We start from the raw sequence: 19,341 nt of genomic DNA on the forward strand, positions 1-19,341 counted from the left end.
CCATTAGGCACATTACTCCGTTAGTGATGGGAATTCCGGCTCTTTTCAGAGAACCGGCTCTTTAGGCTCGGCTCCCAAAGAAGAGCCGGCTCTTTCGGCTCCCAAGTGGTTCCTTAGATTTTAATTATAAAAAGTGTAAAATTAATTACTAATGTAAAAACATACATACATACATTATATCAAATGTTTCTTTATATACTCTACATATAATAGAGTGCTCCAAATACAAATTATAAAACAAAACTCAAGGAAAATCAAGGGCCTTTGAGGAGTCTATCCTGTTTCTCCTACTTGATATGACCTGCCCTGTTTTGTTCTTTTAATTGCACTGATGGATGAACTATTCGTATACATCTGTGCAGATTGTTGTGGAGCCTGCTTGATATTAACTGTTTGTCCTATCGAAGAAATTCAAACGGTTCCGGAAAGCCCAGAATTTGCTCTTCACAGCCATATAGGAGTATTACAGTATTTGTTGCCTAATGTCTGCAAAAGGCGGCACTTTTTAAGTACACTGTGTCTCGTTCGACAGGTTTGTTTAGTCTGGCCAAAATGGCGTTAATGTCCATTGTCATTGCCTGGGTCATATAGATGTCCTTATTTTTGCCATGTTCAAACTAGCACTGTTAGTTTTATGTAACCAAATTATTTAGTTAATTATTAGACAGGATGATTTTGCTTTCCCACATTGGAAATTTATATGTATATTTTTCTTTTCCTGTTCCATTTAGAACCACACCCTACACCCACACTACCATGCCTGCATACTCTTTGGACCCCACTCCTGTGTGCCATGCCATGCAACTTGTATGTGAGCCATCCCTTGGACAAACATTAAAGTTTATCTGGAACTAAGCTCTCTGTGCCCTACTCTCTGACTGGAGTCCCTGTCCTGAGAGGAGCTATCAAACCAGCCTCCTAGAGAAACCTCTCCAACAGGCAGGCATTTAAAATGTGTGTTATCTTGTTCTGCACAAAATAAACTAACAATGAACCAATCAGCCCACAAATGGACTGTATTACTTATAGAGAAAGGTCTTTCTCTTCTTTCAGTTCCAGCCACTTCTATTAGGGATTGTCACAGTGGATATTCTGCCTCCATCTCACCCTATCCCTAGCATCCTCCTTCCATGAACCTCCTCTGAGTTCTGTCTCTTTTCCTCCTGCCTGGCAGCTCCATATTCAACATCCTTTGCCCAGTATATCCACTACCCTCCTCTGCACATGTCTATCATCTCAGCCTTGTCTCTCTAACTTTGTCTCCAAACCGCTCAGCCTGAGCTGTCCCTCTGATGTATTCATTTCTAATCCTGTCCATTCTGAGCAGTCCCAATAAAGATTTTAGCATCTTCAGCTCTGCCACCTCCAGCTCCGCTTCCTGTCTCTTTGTCAGTGATACCATCAATACATCATAACAGGTAACACTACAACAACCGACAGCTGGGTGGTTGGCTCAGCTGCCTCTGTGTCCCACAGTGTATGGAGGTGTGAGGAAGCACAAGACAAACATCAACTCAATCCTTTTACTACCAAAAAACAAACCAACTAACCCTAACCCAACAAACCCTAATAACACTACACTGGAATTCAAAGATTTAGTAGATTGTGTAGAATTGGAATTATGTTATAGAGCATATAATATTTAATTGCTGCTTAATATCCATAAGCTGTTTAAAATGAGGGATAATAGATACAAATTAAGAGAAAATTATATTTTTGAACAACTCAAAGTTACAACCAGCATGAAATGCCAGTGTGTTTCTGCTACATGGGTTAAACTTGAATGACAATAGCTCTCTGTATCACAAGACTTGAAAATGACCTCTTCAAAAGACATATACAGAAATAGCCCTCATTTCATAACTGAGGCCTTGTGACAGAAGCCAGTCACATGATTACATGACTCAGAGTCATAAAGCTTTGTTCTGTTAATCTAATTTATTCATAATGTCCAACTAGAATTCAATATCATGGATCATAAGTGTGGTATACACACTAGATATAGGTGCACTGAGGAAGAGGCTCTTATAATATTTATGCATCTTTATTTACTTAAAAAAAAAAAAAACTTAGCAATGTAACAAACTCTGAAAACAATTATGAAACAAACTTCAGTTGTGACATTTTCATCAAACAGGAACAAAAAAAAACAAAAAAACTGTAAACCAAACAGACTTTAATGATTTAATATTTTATAAAAACCTGCCAGACACAAAAAAATTAAAATGTAAAACTTCTTCACACATTTCAGACATCACATGATTAAAAAAACTGTAAATCATTTACATAAAATGTGTTTGGAATCATCACCGTTAAATATTTCCAGTATCTGCAGATTACTTTACACAGAAATCAGACCTTAAAGAACAAAGCTGAGGGATCTACGTTGATATAAACTGTAAGTAGGAAATCAACAGACCTGTGAAAGAAAAATGAAATAATTTGTCTTCATCTGATGTTCTGAATGGAGTTGTGATTAAGCCTTTGAAGATTTTCAGATTTCAAATATTCTTTAAGTTTGTGAATATCTGCCCAAGTGGCACCATATTATTTCTAGTAGACTCTGAAATAAAATAAAAGTTAAATTAAAGCCCTGTGCTTTTAATCATCTGCATCTCATTTTAACTACTGATGAAAGCAGTTCAAATTGTTGGTGGAAACACAAGTACAGATGTTAATTACTTGTTCAAGAAGTTGACAGCAAGAAAGGAACAAGCAGGTAAAGATGATGCTGATGGAGGAATTTAAATAATATGAGTGTGTGCTGCTGCTTAAGCCTTTAGGTTTCTGCGTGTTCGTTTATCGAACAGGAATGACACAAAACAGGAATAAGGAGTCCAATTATTATATTTAATAAAGCCATTTCAAACAGTTTACAGATTAATCTGGTTCAGAATTGTCGGAGCTGCCTAATGTAACCAGTCGGTGCAGCTTCACACAAGTCTGACACCGCTCTCTATCTCAGTTCAACTTTTATACACAGACTTAGACACAGTTACAGTTATTAAAATATGCAAGATGTTGCCTTGCACATGTAGCATGGTTATCAGTTCCTTCTTCTGTGCCCTTCACTGTCGCCTGTTAACAGCCTCATCTGAGTCCTGTAGACACAAAACATCAGACCAAAACACACATTCTTTTCCAGTAAATCATCAGCATGTGATTTTGTTGTTTCTCTGCTATGCAGTCTTATTTCTGTCTGCTGTGCAGTGTTATTTCAACACCTTCACCTTGTTGTGAAGATTAATGCTGTGATATGCTACTTAATACTATATTTCTATTTAAATGGTTATATTTATGGTATGTCTCGTGTGCAGCTTATTTACATTCCTTACTTCACTGACCATCTTTTTCTTCCACAGCTGTCACACAGGTTCCTGAGGCAGACAATTCAGAGCATTTGTTTAAAATTGTATTTAATTTCAAACTGAACATTCAAAGACTTTCAGTGTATCTGCAGATTTTAGAAAGAACATTTAGATTTCTATAATATTCAACACATGTTAAAAAAAAAAAAATTACTGCTGAACTTCTTTCAAGAACTTGAATATAACTAAATGAGAAATATACCTCCAATAACTGCATAGCAGAGTTTTAATTTAAATTAAGTCATTATTACCAAAATATTTTGAGGGACATATTTAACTTTAGATGAAACAAAAAAAGAGCTATGACTTATTTCAGCACATTAACAGTTTCTGACCTCTGGCTCTCCCTGCAGTTCTTCTTGCTCTTGTCCATCATCACCTTCTGCTCTCCTGGTTGATTCATGTTCTCTGTCACCATGTGTGGGGAAAAACCTAATGCCACACAAAAGAATGACACAGTATGCACAGTTTACAGTTAGGCCTGGAAATGTTTGGACAGTTTTCACAGTTTTCCCTCCGTTACACCATCGGAATAGATTTCAAACAATCAAAGTGTAATTCAAGTGCAGACTCTTAATTTTAATTCAAGGCTTTGACCAAAAAATACTGCATTACCTGCTGCTGAAATATAACTGGACAGATAAACATAATTATAAACGAACTTTCCAATTTGAATGGTTTATGGAATCCATGAGTGAAGCCTTGAACTGTAGGGCATCACTGCAGTCTTCAGTTATTTCTTGTTTCTGCATTTACTTTTGTATTCAGCAGCTAACATGCAGCTCAGTCAGGGTGAGATCAGGTGACTCACTCAGTCACTGCAGAATCCTCCACTACCTTCAAAAATGCCTCAGTTTCTTTCACAGTGTGTTTATGGTCATTGTCCAACTGTACTATGAGGCACTGAACAATGTTTTACTGTATTTGGCTGAAATCAAAATATACAACAAGCTACTGTAGGGCTGAAAAATTGATCAAAATTTAATCTTGATCCCAACTTTGGAGTCCCACAAATAAATGAACATGATCAAGTGATACTGAAGATGCATTCATCTGACAGCTGTTCCCTGCACCACATATCTTCAGGTGTGTTGGATGTTGTCTGGATGAGTAACACTATGTTACAAGACAGATGCACAACAGATAGCAGGCTGTCGAAACAAAAAATCTGATGTCTGATACAGCAGAGGATGAGAAGCTTTCCCCTCGCATTGATCATCATGTTGTCTCGAAAAAATTTCATATTTAAGACCAGTGATGTTAACCAAGAAAATATGGACTAATGGAACCAATGAACCAAAGCAGAAAGAGTGCTGTAGAGTTGCTTCAGCACCACAAAGCAACACAACTAACTTCAACCACCTGAAAACACACCACAAACTCCATTATGATGAATTCATGAAGGCTAAAAAAAGACATGTCTCTCACACACACACTCTCTCTCTCTCTCACACACACACACACACACACACACACACACACACACACACACACACACACACACACACACACACACACACACACACACACACACACACACCTCCCCCATTACACGAGATGCTGTGCAGCAGGCACCCAAAACACAGGACTCACAGAACAGGACTATTGATAGATATAGCAGAGGCAGATGTGTAAAGAATGCAGTGCAGTTGAAACATAGCTTTACTGCAGATCCATACAGGGAATAAGAAACTGCAGCTACACAGGCCGGGCAGGTGCCAGGAATAAACTAAACTAGGAACATAAGGTGCAAAGAAACACACAGCAAGGAGGAAACTACTGCAGACAATAACACAACAAGGAACTGAAGAAGACACAGACAATATATACACAAGAGATAACGAGGAGAGGGGGAACAGCTGGACAGAATAACACTAACAAGACGGAAGCAAAACTGAACACAGCACACATGAAATAGGAGACTGGCAAAATAAAGCAGGAAACACACACTTGACAACACTGAGAAGCAGGAACACAGAGGAAAACCCAAACCACTGAAATAAAACGAAATACTCCAAACTGAAACACTAAAGAAACATTCAAAGTACCTTTGAAGATATCCTGATTTATAAAGGCACCATGCTGCAGCTCCAACGACATTCAGAGAAAGCAGAACACCAAATAAGGCCCATGCAGCAGAGCATGCTCCTACAGGGACACGAGAAAGAAGAATGTGATGAGAAAAAAGTTTAAGAACACAACTCAATCCAAGTTGACCTCACCTGATGCCACATGCACATAGAGCTGAGCGTGTTTTCTTCCATATGAGTTAGATGCTTCACATTGATAGAGGCCATTTAGCTCAGGGGTCTGACTCAGCAATTGAAGCTTTGCACCCTCAACTTTGACAGCAGACTGCGGCAGAGACTGGCCAGATCTGGAAAAACATGAATGAGGCTCAACATGAAACGTACAGAGAGGGCAAAAACAAAAATGTAAGTGGTGCCCAAAATTCAAACGGATTATAGTTATTAGCTCTTTGTGTTATTCATTTTCCTTGCTCACACAAACATTGTTGCATTCCCTTGTTTTCAGTGTCTTCTTCAGGTTTCAGGTGTTTCAGGTCTGGGCGGGGCAGGGTTTGTCATCTGGACATACCTGGGCCCTGTGTTCCCAAACAAGAAATCTGAGGCAGGCACTTTCTTTTGCCTCCTACTGTGCACCAGTCTGCTTTCCAGTCTGCTCTTTGTCATATCTGTTTTTCTTTAGTTTTTTTTTTTTGGTTTACAACACAAACATGCTCACCCAACACTACTGAGCCCAGTGATTTTCACACCTCAGTTCCTTTCTACTTTCTGTGTTTACATTGGTTTAATAATTTGAAGACTGCAAACAGTGTGTTCTCCTTTTGTCACGGCCTTGTGAGCCAGGTTGTGACAACCTATATAAATGATCCAGCAAGTGTAAAGCTCATGATGACAGTTTTAGTACATTTTCATATCACAGTACTCTGTATCTATGAGCAGAGCCCAGCTAAGTCCCTGTTCAGTCTGGAACATCAGTCTGCAAGTTAAGAAAAAATATTATTTCTGTGGGACATTGCTATAGGCTGTGGCTAAACAGCATCAAGTTCTGATACCAGACAATAATACTTATCATTAACAGTCCATGGGCCTTTCACTCATGTCACATAATTTACACTAGCAAAAGTGTTTGAGTTCTCAAGCAGCTAAAAGATAAGATAATCCTTTATTTGTCCCACATTGTGGGAAATTTACAGTGTTGCAAACAGCAAAGGGACAGCAGAACACTAAGAATAGATAATATACAAAATCTGATAGAAAAATACTAAATTACTCTACAGCATAAATCTCTATAAAATTTATATACATTAGTATAAATGATTATTGTACATTTATTGCCTTTGTTGTTAATTAATGTAGCTTTAGAGGCACTTAAGCTGAAGCAACATTAAATGTTTAAATGCACAAACACTGCATTTACCAGGAGTTCCTCACATCTAATGGATGAACTACAGAGAAGCCAAGAAGGACCACTGAGTGACACTGGTGGCACAGTTTAATGTGAAGAGTTTATGCATAATAAAATAAATGGTGTAAGTAAAACTGCCTTGACACGTGAAAAATATTCTATTATTATTTGTAACTCAACAGCATTTGTTACTAACTTCAAAATAATCAATAGATGGAGCTTAAAGGCTTAAAGTATTACAGAATCAATTATATTAACACTTTTACACAATTTCTGTCCTTATAAATTTCAGTTTCTTTTACTTATTTCTATTTTATGCTGCTGTATTTTGTAGTTGTACTCAACTGTGTATGAACAAAGTGCATTAAAGTCAGGTTCAGTTTCTGATGTGGAAATGTGAAGGACCGTGGACAGATGTCATCACAGAGAGAGGGTCTGTATCTGGATTTGTTAAATTTCATCACTGAGAAAGCTTGTTCATACACTACAGTCCCAAAAGTATTCACTCACTCATCCAAATCATTGAATTCAGATGTTTTAATCACTTTCATGGCCACAGGTGTATAAACCAAGCACCTAGGCATGCAGACTGCTTCTACAAACATTTGTGAAAGAATGGGTCGCTCTCAGGAGCTCAGTGAATTCCAGCGTGGTACCATGATAGGATGCCACCTGTGCAACAAGTCCTAACGTTAAATTTCCTCGCTACTAAATATTCCACAGTCAGCTGTTAGTGGAATTATAACAAAGTGGAAGAAACTGGGAAGGACAGCAACTCAGTAGTGGTAGGCCACCTAAAATGACAGTGGATGCGCAAAAGTCATCAACTTTCTGCAGAGTCAACTGCTACAGACCTCCAAACTTCATGTGGCCTTCAGATTAGCTCAAGAACAGTGTGTAGAGAGCTTCATGGAATGGGTTTGGATGCAGCTGCATCCAAGCCTCACATCAGTGGTGTAAAGCACGTGTTGGATATTTTTATCACTTTGATATTGGTATTTTTCTGTCATTATTCTATATCATTTATTAGTACCTATATTAATCACACAGACTGGATTATTGGTCACATTTCATATTGTCTGTCACCTATATTGACACACACACTGGAACACTGTATGCTTTAGGTGAGCGGAAAGGACTGAGGCCTGCTCAGCTCAGGACCTCATTTTTTTCTCTCAGTAAAACCACAATCATTCATATTTAGAGTCTCACCTTTATACACTGTGCACTTTTGACACTATATCACCAACTCATGGTCAAGTTGCTGGGAACTGTGTGTCCTGAAGTGGGGGTTGAAGTCCCACCTGGGTTAATTTGATAATGTAAGGGAGTAAATTTGTATACTAAGATAAGACCGCCCTAAAAGTGTTTCTAGTAATGAGAAATTATGGACAGCTGTGCAGAGGAGTGTTTCTGTGGGAGGTATTTTCACGTGGGAAAGTTGTTTGCATTGACAGCCCCAGAGAACTGTGTCATGGAGCCTCTGCAAAAGAATCAAACTAGTATGGTTCATAGTGGATTGGAAGCACCGCTCTGTGCCTACCATCCTATGATAAACCAAGAGGGAGGGGTGAGCTTTGGGGATAAAATGCAGTGGTAAAGTTGGGGGGGGCAGCTCTTCTTGCTCCTCTCCTTGCTGACTCCTCCTGTTCTTGCATCTTCCTCTGTCTGTGTGTGTGTGTGTGTGTTTGTTTGTGTGTGTGTGTGTGTGTGTGTGTGTGTGTGTGTGTGTGTGTGTATATATCTCAGTCTTAACTATGTTACTATCTGTGTTTTGTGTAACTAAGATGTCTAATAAACAGCCTGCACCAGAATCTGTTCATCCCAGTGATTTATTGGAAACTTTGGATTTAATTGGGTTTGAATTTTCAGCCAAAATGAACATGGAGACCCTTAAAAATGTTACCAACACACGCCGCCACTGGATTCAGTGGAGACGTGCTGCCTGGAGTGACCAATCACATTTCCATCTGGCAATCTTGCTTCAGCATACCAAAACATTTTGGACAATTTCATATTAAACCCTATGGATTAAGAATGGGATGGCACTCGAGTTCATGTGTCAGGACACACTGGGGAGATTATATCTCTCGGCTGGCCTGGGAACGCCTCGGGGTCCCTCCGGGTAAGCTGGAGGAGGTGGCTGGGGAGAGGGAAACCTGGGCTTCTCTGCTTAGGTGTTCTCCCAGTGATGAAACAAGCTGTCTGATTCAGTGCTCTTGCCCTGATGAAGTAAACTATTTTAGTTATAACTAAACTATTAGATTTTTTTTAAAAATATACATTTACCTTGAATTTATTTGATTTTATTTTACAGTTTAACTGGAGCTCTGTATATGATGTGAGATTATATTTTTCCTATTGTGAAACATCCTGTAAAAACAGTGAGGTATAACTAACGTTGTGTTATTCAAAGGTTGCATATAGGAATTTTGGTGGAAAAAAATTCATCTTCTGCCTACACAATCATTTTAGATAGGAAATGTCAGGAAATGAATATTACAGTACAATATATAACTATAGAAAGTTTTTCCACTTTTACTTGAGTTAAGAAGTTGATTCAGTACTTCAACTTTTTAAGCACAAGTATCCGTACTTCTACTTAAGTAAAGGATGTCTGTACTTTTGCCTTATCTCCAGGTTAAACTTCTTTACCTGCTCCAGGTAAATTGTGCATTTGGGTTGGCTTCTGTCACGCACTCAAATGAGTCCTCTGATATCACTCTAATGTTCACTTCTGTGGGAGAGACTGCAAAAGATACAGAGAGAGAGAACTGTGTTAATCCTGAACTGAGGAAATACTAATGATGTCACAATAATGTTTCATATATGCTTGAATCCTATCATGGCAGAAGAAGCCAGAAATCTTGGTTACTTTTCATTTAGTTTACTTTCACACATTCAAGGTTGTCACTGGCTCACTTCAACTGAAAGGAAAAATATTAAGTTTCCTTCCTCTTTGGGGAATTCCACCAGGAACAGAACACCTCAGTCTGCTTTCACTTTAAATTATTTTGTTGGTTCAACCTTTGCCATTTCCCATGTAGACTACATGGATCTTATGTCAACCTTGACAAACGAGTTTGAAACAGTTTTCCCTTCATGACATAGCATCTTGTCAGATAAATAAATGCACACTGTCATTACTCTAATGAATAACCTTTGTCAATCAAGCCGTAATTAACTGGTACCACTGCTGACAGAGGTTGTCGGGTTTGCTGACTTTAGCTGCTGACTGTCAGTTCTGACCTGAACATCCGCATGTGTCTGAAAAAGGAAAGCTGACCTCATATATTGACCTCAATAGGCATCACGTGTTTTGTGCTGCTCTCGATTCCAAAAATAGCTCCCACACTAAGAAAAAGAGCTCTTGTATGAACTCGGCCCCGGACCACAAACTAGTGATTCCTAGTGTACATATTATTTATTAATGTAAATCACCTTATCTTTGCCTACATTTATATATTTTATTTGTTTTGTTTTCCTCACTGTTGTATATACACTCTGTGCCTGTCGCACATCTACTCTCACTTTGTTGTTTATTTTAAATTGTACTATTTTCTTGCTGCTGTAGCATAATTTTACCTTCCAGGATCAGTAAAATATCTATCTATATATAGTGCATATACAAACATACATTGCACACATGCAGTATACTGGTAATAGTGTATTGTACTATTAATTGTAAGTGAAGAAACACATGGGCACTTGGATCAAAGAGCAATAGCTTGATCCAGATTTCTTCCTCTGCCAAAGCCTCATACTCCTGCATGACTTTACTGAATTTGCTGCATTTCCGCTGATTCACATGACTCAGTCTTTAGCAATAATGGTGTACTGATGCCCTTTGTATCACGCTAGATGTTTTAATGTTGTTTTGACCTTTGCTTTGCTTAACTTTCCTTTGTTCATCTATTGTGAAATGTCACAATTCCATACAGGAAAAAACAAACAAAATAACCCTCCTTTTGAGGGTTTTTGTCTGTTTTTCTTAAAGATGCTGATGCAGGGTAACTGAGTGTGCTGCTATTACTTTTATAAACAAAAGGATTTTAACATTAATTTAAGGAACTATTTTTGTTGTATGGCCAGATACTACTGAGTAACCAATAAAGAGTAATTTATTACTTTCTCAAGAGATTTTTGCTGACATCAGTTCAGTAGCATCACCTTGTAGCTAAATTTAATCGTGGGTGTGTTTGACTGTGTACTTTTTAATATTTTGGTAAGTAATTAAAATTCTTAAATCAACAGTGAAACAAAAGAAGACAATAAATAATAAGCTGATACCCACAGTAGACCTGTATGGTGAAGGGAGACAGGGAGTCACCGCTGATGACACACTGGACCAGGTGACGGTTAATCTCTCTGGTAGGTACGCCAAACAGAGAGCTGACTGTGGTAGTCGTACCGTTGGCATACTGGGTGGAGTTTGTTGTCGTCCTCACTTTTGCTGCCAAATCATCAGTGAGCCACCTCACCTCTGCCGGAGGCTTTGAGCCAGCAGTCGTGCAGGTAGCAAATAAAACCTCTTCTGTACCCAAAGTGGGAAGATTGTCCTTCACGCTTGTGGAAGGAGGCACTGGGAGAGTTACAACACAGAAATAAGTCAACATGAAGCAGGGTGGTGAGAGTATCTCTGTCTCCATCTCGCATGCAAACACCCAGGATATTATAAATAAAAACTGTTTTTTTTATACCAAATACTTTGAGGGGTATCTCAGTCTTCTGATTTCCACTGGGAAACAAGGTGAAGATGCACGTGTAGCTGCCTTCATCCTTCAGGGCAACATTGGATAACTGGAGCGTTCCGTTTTTGTCATTAAAATTCCCAATATATTTGAATCGATAATCATGCCCATTGACAAACAATGGCCCATTTTTTGGGTACTATAGTAAGAAAATTGTCATTATGAGGTTTTTCTCTAGTCCTCCTCTGCCAGGTAATCTGTGTCAAGTCATCATTGGTATCAATGACGTGGCACGGTAAGATAGCGGTACCTTCTTGAACCACTGTCGCACTTCCACCAATCACCCGGAGAGCTGAAAAGAGCATGAGATAGTATAGTATTAAAGATCAGATCACAGCTGAAAAAGTGGAAACAAAAATAGAAGATTTATGGGCTTAATGCACAAGTTTACATACAGTACACTTGTACGACTGGTTCTTGTGCAGATAAGCAACACGATTACTTATTATTCAAAAGTCATGGCTGTGTTGTATATAGTGGTATAAATTCGGGTCAAAATGTAATGGATTCTTTTTTTTCTGTGAGTGCTTCATCTCTCCTGCAAACTTGAAATTAGTTGGGTAGTTTCTTTCTGAAGCATCGTGCCAACAGACAAATGCAGTCGTTTTCCTCCATGATCCAAGAAAATACATTGACTTCTGTTAAGTCTGGTAACACAACTCATTTTCTTTACTACATGTGAACCAGTCAATGTTACTGAGCTGTCCCACTGCAAAGGCCTGAGAAAATGACAATGAACTCCACCTCAACTCTCCTTGAAAGAGGAATGAAATCAATATAATTCTGATTCTTGCAGAGATATGTGCCCCAAAGCAATGTAAAACCAGCAATGTAAAACCCTGTTGGAGTCCAACACCTACAAGAAATGATTCCAACTTACTGCTGGCAATACGGACCAACAGGCCAGACACCCCATACTCCTGCAGCACCACCCACAGGATACCCCAAGGGACGCAGTCTAATGCCTTCTCCAAGTCCACAAAACACATGTAGAGTGGATGGGCAAACTTCCTTGAAGTGCTGGTCCAGTGTTCTGAGGCCAGGGCAAAAAACACATTGTTCCTCTTGAATCTGAGGTTCAACTAATTGACAGACCCTCCTTTCCAGCACCCTGCCATAGACCTTACTGGGGAGGCTGAGGAGTGTGATCCCCCTATAGAGCACACCCTCTGGTCCCCCTTCTTAAAGATGGGGATCACCACCCCAGTCTGCCAATGCAGTGGCACCTCCCCAGATCGCCACACAATACTGCAGAGGTGTGTCAACCAACACAGCCCTACAACATCCAGAATTTTCAGGAATTCAGGGTGAATCTTAACCACCCCAGAGGCGTTGCCACCAAGGAGTTGTTTAACCACCTCCAGTGATGGGCGAGTCATCCCCCCATTTGCTATGGGAGATCCTAAGATAAGATAAGACAAAACTTTAATGATCCCGCGACAGGGAAATTTGTGCATTACAGCAGCTCAAGTACACATATACATCAAAACACTATATATATTTGTAGCCGATAATTTTTATACATCATACACAGTATGCATTATGGGTGGGAGTGCAATAAAAAAAATGTGCATGCACTATATGTAAGGTGCACTGTATGCATAAAGTGATGGCAGTGGAAGTAAAGTGTCCAAGTGACTCATGACACGATGTGTTATACAATTTAACTGCTGTTGGGATGGATGACCTGCGAAAGTGCTCCTTCCTGCAGCGAGAATGTTTCAGTCTCTGACTGAAAGAGCTGCTCAGTGCACCCACGGTCTCATGCAGAGGGTGATGGGGGTTGTCCATGATGGATGTCAGCTTTGCTAACATCCTCCTCTCACCCACCACCATCACAGACTCCGAGGACATCCCAGCGCAGAGCTCGACCTCCACACCAGTTTGTCAATCCTGCGCCTGTCCCTTACGGTGCATCACCCCCCAGCAGACCACGGCATAGAAAAGGGCAGATGCTACCACTGAGTCATAAAAAGTCTTTAACAGAGCCCCGCAGACACCGAAGGACCGCAGTCTCCTCAGCAGGTGGAGTCGACTCTGGCCCTTCTTATACAGGATGTCAGTGTTTGTAGTCCAGTCCAGCTTGTTGCTGAGGTGAACACCCAGATACTTGTAAGAGACCACTGTCTCGATGTCCTTTCCCCGGATGTTCACCGGAGTGTCCTCTAGCCACTCAGGCTCGGGGGGCAGGTCCATCATGCTGGCTTTCCACCAGAAAGCCAGCATGTTGTTGCCCTGAGGCAGCAAACCAAAAACTGTGGGGGGGGGGGTATTATTATCAGGGACCCCCAAGCTCCAAAAAATTAAGGTGAAATATTTTTTTCCTCTTAAGATAAAAATTCATGCCATAGAGGATTAGTTCAAACCGGAGGGCTCAGTTCCAGGGTTAGGTGTCCAAGGAGGTAAGAATGGGACAGAAACACAACTTTAAATCCTGCTACACATTTTTAACACACAAAATTGATATTAAAAAATTTATAAAAATTGATGTCAGAGTGCAAAATCTCGTGTTTCGTGTGTATGTGTGTGTGTGTTTAGATACATAAAACCTTTTGTCAGTCTTTGAATTCAAATCTGACCTTGACCCTTAAAAATAAGCAGCTGTAGAGCACAAACAGGTTTCTCTTCTACTTTTTAATTAAACTAGAAACTGCTCACACGCAACAAACATGTCCTTCAAATGTTTCACGTTGGGTAGATTAACGATGCAGCACAAAACGAGACAAAAGCAGCAACAACAACAACAACAAAATTGACGTACCTTCTGTATCTGCACTAAGAAAGGCTGCAGTCAGCAACAACACAGGGCGGATCATGGAGTCACGTTATGACAGCAAATTGTCGCAGTAATTGCTACAAAGGAAAGTGGCTCCATCTATCCGCTGATCATTGCTCAGCAAATTTAAAAGCATATTTACACATTCGACAAAAAAAAAAAAATGTACACATTCGACGTCCGGGAGAAAGAACTTATCCAAAGATTGTTAGAACCAATAACTCTTCGCAAACACAGAAACACAGACAAAGAGCCGCTGTGTCGAGACTGAAGGGACCGAAAGCAAAAGAGCCGACATTCCCATCACTAGCAAGCAACGGTGGGAGAAAAGTACGGAAGATATTGCAGTATGCGATACTGCAAGACTGGGCAGTTTTCAGGTGTACAGAGGGGCGGGCTGGGGTTGAAATCCAGCCAGGGAGCTTGGTTTATCCGATCGTTCAACGGACAAACCATAATTTTAAAACAGAATAACTTTATTTGCAGTATAAAAACACTGTTTTTCAGCAGCATTTAAACAACTGTGTGTGTATGTAATGACAAAGCAAAAAATAAAAATCAGTCAACAAAACTTTATCGAACAAGCAGCTTATAAAAAAACAAAGCAGATATTTGGTTATATATTATGTTATGACCCCCTCCCCCCAACAAAAGGCGACCGTCGTAAGTTAAATCATTAACAAGCCCTTGAGCAGTACACTGGTCTCTGCGACTTTGTCTATGACTGCATCGTTGTCTGAAGCAGGGTTATAATAGTTTTGGATTTTACATTATAGTTTAGTTTTAGTTAGTTTTTACTTTTTTTTCTCTAATTCAGTTAGTTTTAATTAGTTTTCAGAGTGGTTTTGCTAGTTTTTATTAGTTTTTATTTTTGGTTTCATGCTTAGTTTTAGTTAGTTTCAGTATTAGTTTTAGTATTTTCATACCTAATCAGGTGCAAGATTCAAGGCGCAAAAGTGACTATTGTGTAATGAAAACTTGACAAAAGATACAGTTTAAAGAAATATAGTCAACAACCAACTGTTCACAAGACATGCTAAATTTGTGTAATATTAAGGACACACATGAGCATAATCAGGGAGAAACAAAGAAAAACATGAACTCCCAAACTCAATAAATTCTACAATAAACTCCACAATAAACTTCAGCATCAGTGCAGCAGATTAATAACGCCTACATGTGGTGTTAAACAAAAACAAACTCTTTGAAGGAGTCAAAGCTCAAATCCAGCTGCATCCTGATGTTCTCACCACCTGAAGCTGCTTCTGTTTTGGAGCTAGCTTGGTTAGATGCTCGCTAATTAAACCTGCAGGGTCTTTGCGGCCTCTGTACACAACCTACAGAAGTTGCCGACCTCATGTCCGCATTTATGCTTGTGTAGCTGGATTGTGTGTGTTAATTACCTTGTGGTCGTGTGCAGGTGTTTGTACTCAAAGAACCTCCATACGGGACTCGGCAGACCGCAGCCATTACTTTGCGGACCAGCGCGGTGAGCGCACGCACATGCGCACTCACACAGTTGTCCTGTGGCGCTCCCAGCTTAAACTCGGAGAGCGGAAACAATGATTTCATATCAATCCACAAGGCTTAAAAAACCCCCCAAAAAAACAAGTAAATGAAAGTAAGTTTATCGATTATTTCAGTTAGTTTTAGTTAGTTTTGTAAACTCACAATTCAGTTTTAATTAGTTATCGTTTTTTCCTTTTAATTATAGTTTTTATTTATTTCAGTTAACGACAATGTTTTTTCAATTTCAGTTTTCGTTATTTCGTTCGTTTTCGTTAACTATAATAACCCTGGTCTGAAGTCTAAAGTCTTTCTCTGTCAACATTAGCAGAAATGCCTCAAGATGATCCTGTGTCAGTGTGGTCAGTTTTTCACAAACTGGAGTGTAGACAAAGTCCTCTCACAGGCCTCTTGACAAGAAGATAGGGTTAGCAGGAACTTATAGGCTAGTCCAATGACATGATAGGCATCAGTCAGTAGGTTGTATTTGGAGAGTATGTGATAAACACAAATTGCACAGTTTTTACAGGAGATGTAACTGGTGTTTGTTGGCTCTATGTCTTCCACATTTTCTGTCTCTTCTGCAGTCATAACTGTGTATGACTCCAAATGGGGCAACTTAAGTCTCCCCCAGTGGCTGGCAAGCCTACAGAGCTCAGCCTTCAGCCTTCCAGGTGTGGCTCTAAAAATATTATTTTTATTTTAACACAAAAACAAATGAACAAAACACTGCAAACAAATCTACCAAACACACCCATAATAATAATAATTTAATATATTTTATATTTTTTTAAGCTTCAGCAGGATGCAGAGTGGAGCAGCTGAGAATGAAAGCTGAAAGGGGAAAAAAAAAAAAAGATCGTTCCTCCCATCACTGTCTGCACCGTCGAGAGCTGTAGCGCGAGCGCGGCTGTGCTTGATTGGGTAAAAAAAAAACAAAAAAAAAAAAACGACCGGCCATTCCGGAAACCTCCCGATGGCCACCACGCCCCTGGGTGTACATGTTCATGTGTGTATTTCCCAGCTCTGGCCGGGAAATACACACATGGCTCACAGGCTCCCACAGGGAGAACTGGAGGGAGTGGCTGTTCCCACAACCCTGACCAGTAGAAAATGGATACATAGATGCATCGTCCAGGTCTTATTAATCCTTGTCTTCAAGGCCATTTGACAGTTACTGGTGCCGAATACTTTACAGGGAAATGACAGATATTTAGATCTGCGAGAGGTGATTTTTTTTTTCCAGAGAGAGAGAGAGAGTTTTGATAACTTGAAGTGTATGTACTTGACAATTATATTATTAATCAAATGAGAAAATAAAAATAGCATACTAATAAAAAAAACACTCTGAAGGGCCACTAAAACAATATAAGTAAAACACTGTCAGTATCAAATCCTGACTTGTTATTGGTACATTTTGGTGTTTTTCAGACTCGTTATTCTTCCTGATGCAGAGAGCAGTTTAAGTGAAATATTCACTAAATCAATAAAAAGGAAATGACCAAAACTATAGAAATTTAAGCGATGTAGGAAAACCAAGAGATGTGTGATGTGTGAACTGAGTTTTCTGGCAGTGCACCTTATGATCACCCAGAGACCGTTCATGCTTGAAGTCTCCAAGTGAAGCTTCAGGTAATGGCACTGAAGTAATTAATGATTTATTTAGCCCCTCTGTTTGGTTTGCACTTTGTAGACGATCTCTGCACCCTGTAGCACAGTCAGCTGCACCAACACACTGTTCACTTCCATGGAGAATGAATCATTTAAATTGAGGTTGTAGCCTGGATGTGTCAGTTAAGAAGAACTGTTAGTGTTATAATACTGTAACATTTCCCTTATGAGTTATCAATCTCATACAAAATATCTTTCCAACTTGAGCAAAGAAGCAGAGGAGACGTAGAAGCATCAATGCTTTATTTAAAAACTGTAGGCTACATATTTTAAATATGCTTACTCCCATTTTATATGCAATTTTACAAGCTTTATCTTTATAAATTTTGAGGCTAGAGTTTGCATAGTCTTTTGGCAGTTTGCCCAACTGCAGTCCATGCACCTGGTGACCATCCATCATTGTTTGCAGTTTTGAAGCTTCCAGCTGTTAAAATCCAACCATAAATCTTATCAACGATGGGAATACGTGGTGAAATTTCTTTACTCGGGTAGCAATAAATGTTTCCAAACATTCAGTCCATTTACTCAGGTTTTCTGTTCCAATTGCTCATTAATAATTGACCAGCACACCTACCAAAGCAACTACAGTAAGATTAATTAATGAGTAAACCTCCTAGCTGCACAGTCCTGGAAAATGCTACAACTTACTGTTTCTTACTGGCAATTAAATACAAAATAACCACAGCACCATGAATATCTTTGGTTTTCTTAAAATGAATTTAAAAACAATAATAAATACAACAGAAAGCAGCATCTTTTATGAGTGACAAGAACTCCCTGATAAGTCACTGAAATTTAAAAAAAATGCACTTTAGATTTGATTTTGTATTATTGGTTTCCATTCAAAAAGTGAAACGTGTATATTATATTCATTCATTACATACAGACTGATATATTTCAAATGTTTGTTTCTTTTAATTTTGATGACTATAACTGACAAATGAAAACCCCAAATTCAGTATCTCAGAAAATTTGAATATTGTGAAAAGGTTCAATATTGAAGACACCTGGTGCCACACTCTAATCAGCTAATTAACTCAAAACACATGCAAAGGCCTTTAAACGGTCTCTCAGTCTAGTTCTGTAGGCTACACAATCACGGGGAAGACTGCTGACCATTAACATCTTGCACAAGGAGGGCAAGACACAAAAGGTCATTGCTAAAGAGGCTGGCTGTTCACAGAGCTCTGTGTCCAAGCACGTTAATAGAGAGGCCAAGGGAAGGAAAAGATGTGGTAGAAAAAAAGTCTACAAGCAGTAGGGATAACTGCACCCTGGAGAGGATTGTGAAACAAAAGCCATTCAAAAATGTGGGGGAGATTCACAAAGAGTGGACTGCAGCTGGAGTAGTGCTTCGAGAACCACCACAGCTGTCGCATTCCTTGTGTCGAGCCACTCTTGAACAAGAGACAGCGTCAGAAGTGTCTCGCCTGGGCTAAAGACAAAAAGGATTGGACTGCTGCTGAATGCTCCAAAGTTATGTTCGCTGATCAAAGTAAATTTTGCATTTCCTTTGGAAATCAAGGTCCCAGAGTCTGGAGGAAGAGAGGAGAGTCACAGAATCCACTTTGCTTGAGGTCCAGTGTAAAGTTTCCACAGTCAGTGATGGTTTGGGGTGCCATGTCATCTGCTGGTGTTGGTCCATTGTGTTTTCTGAGGTCCAAGGTCAACGCACCCGTCTACCTGGAAGTTTTAGAGCACTTCATGCTTCCTGCTGCTGACCAACAGGACTTGGCACCTGCACACAGTGCCAAAGCTACCAGTACCTGCTTTAAGGACCATGGTACCCTGCTCTTAATTGGCCAGCAAACTCACCTGACCTTAACCCCATAGAAAA

The 19,341-nt window shown here is 39.6% G+C and overlaps 1 pseudogene; it reads right to left on the bottom strand.

The window, feature by feature from the left end:
* Positions 1-2,836: 2,836 nt before the first annotated feature.
* On the bottom strand, positions 2,837-14,716 carry LOC115800419 (nectin-1-like; annotated as a pseudogene).
* Between the last annotated feature and the right edge of the window lie 4,625 nt (positions 14,717-19,341).

The sequence above is a fragment of the Archocentrus centrarchus genome, chromosome 21 (assembly GCF_007364275.1).
Source record: "Archocentrus centrarchus isolate MPI-CPG fArcCen1 chromosome 21, fArcCen1, whole genome shotgun sequence".
In the NCBI taxonomy this organism is placed as follows: Eukaryota; Metazoa; Chordata; class Actinopteri; order Cichliformes; family Cichlidae; genus Archocentrus; species Archocentrus centrarchus.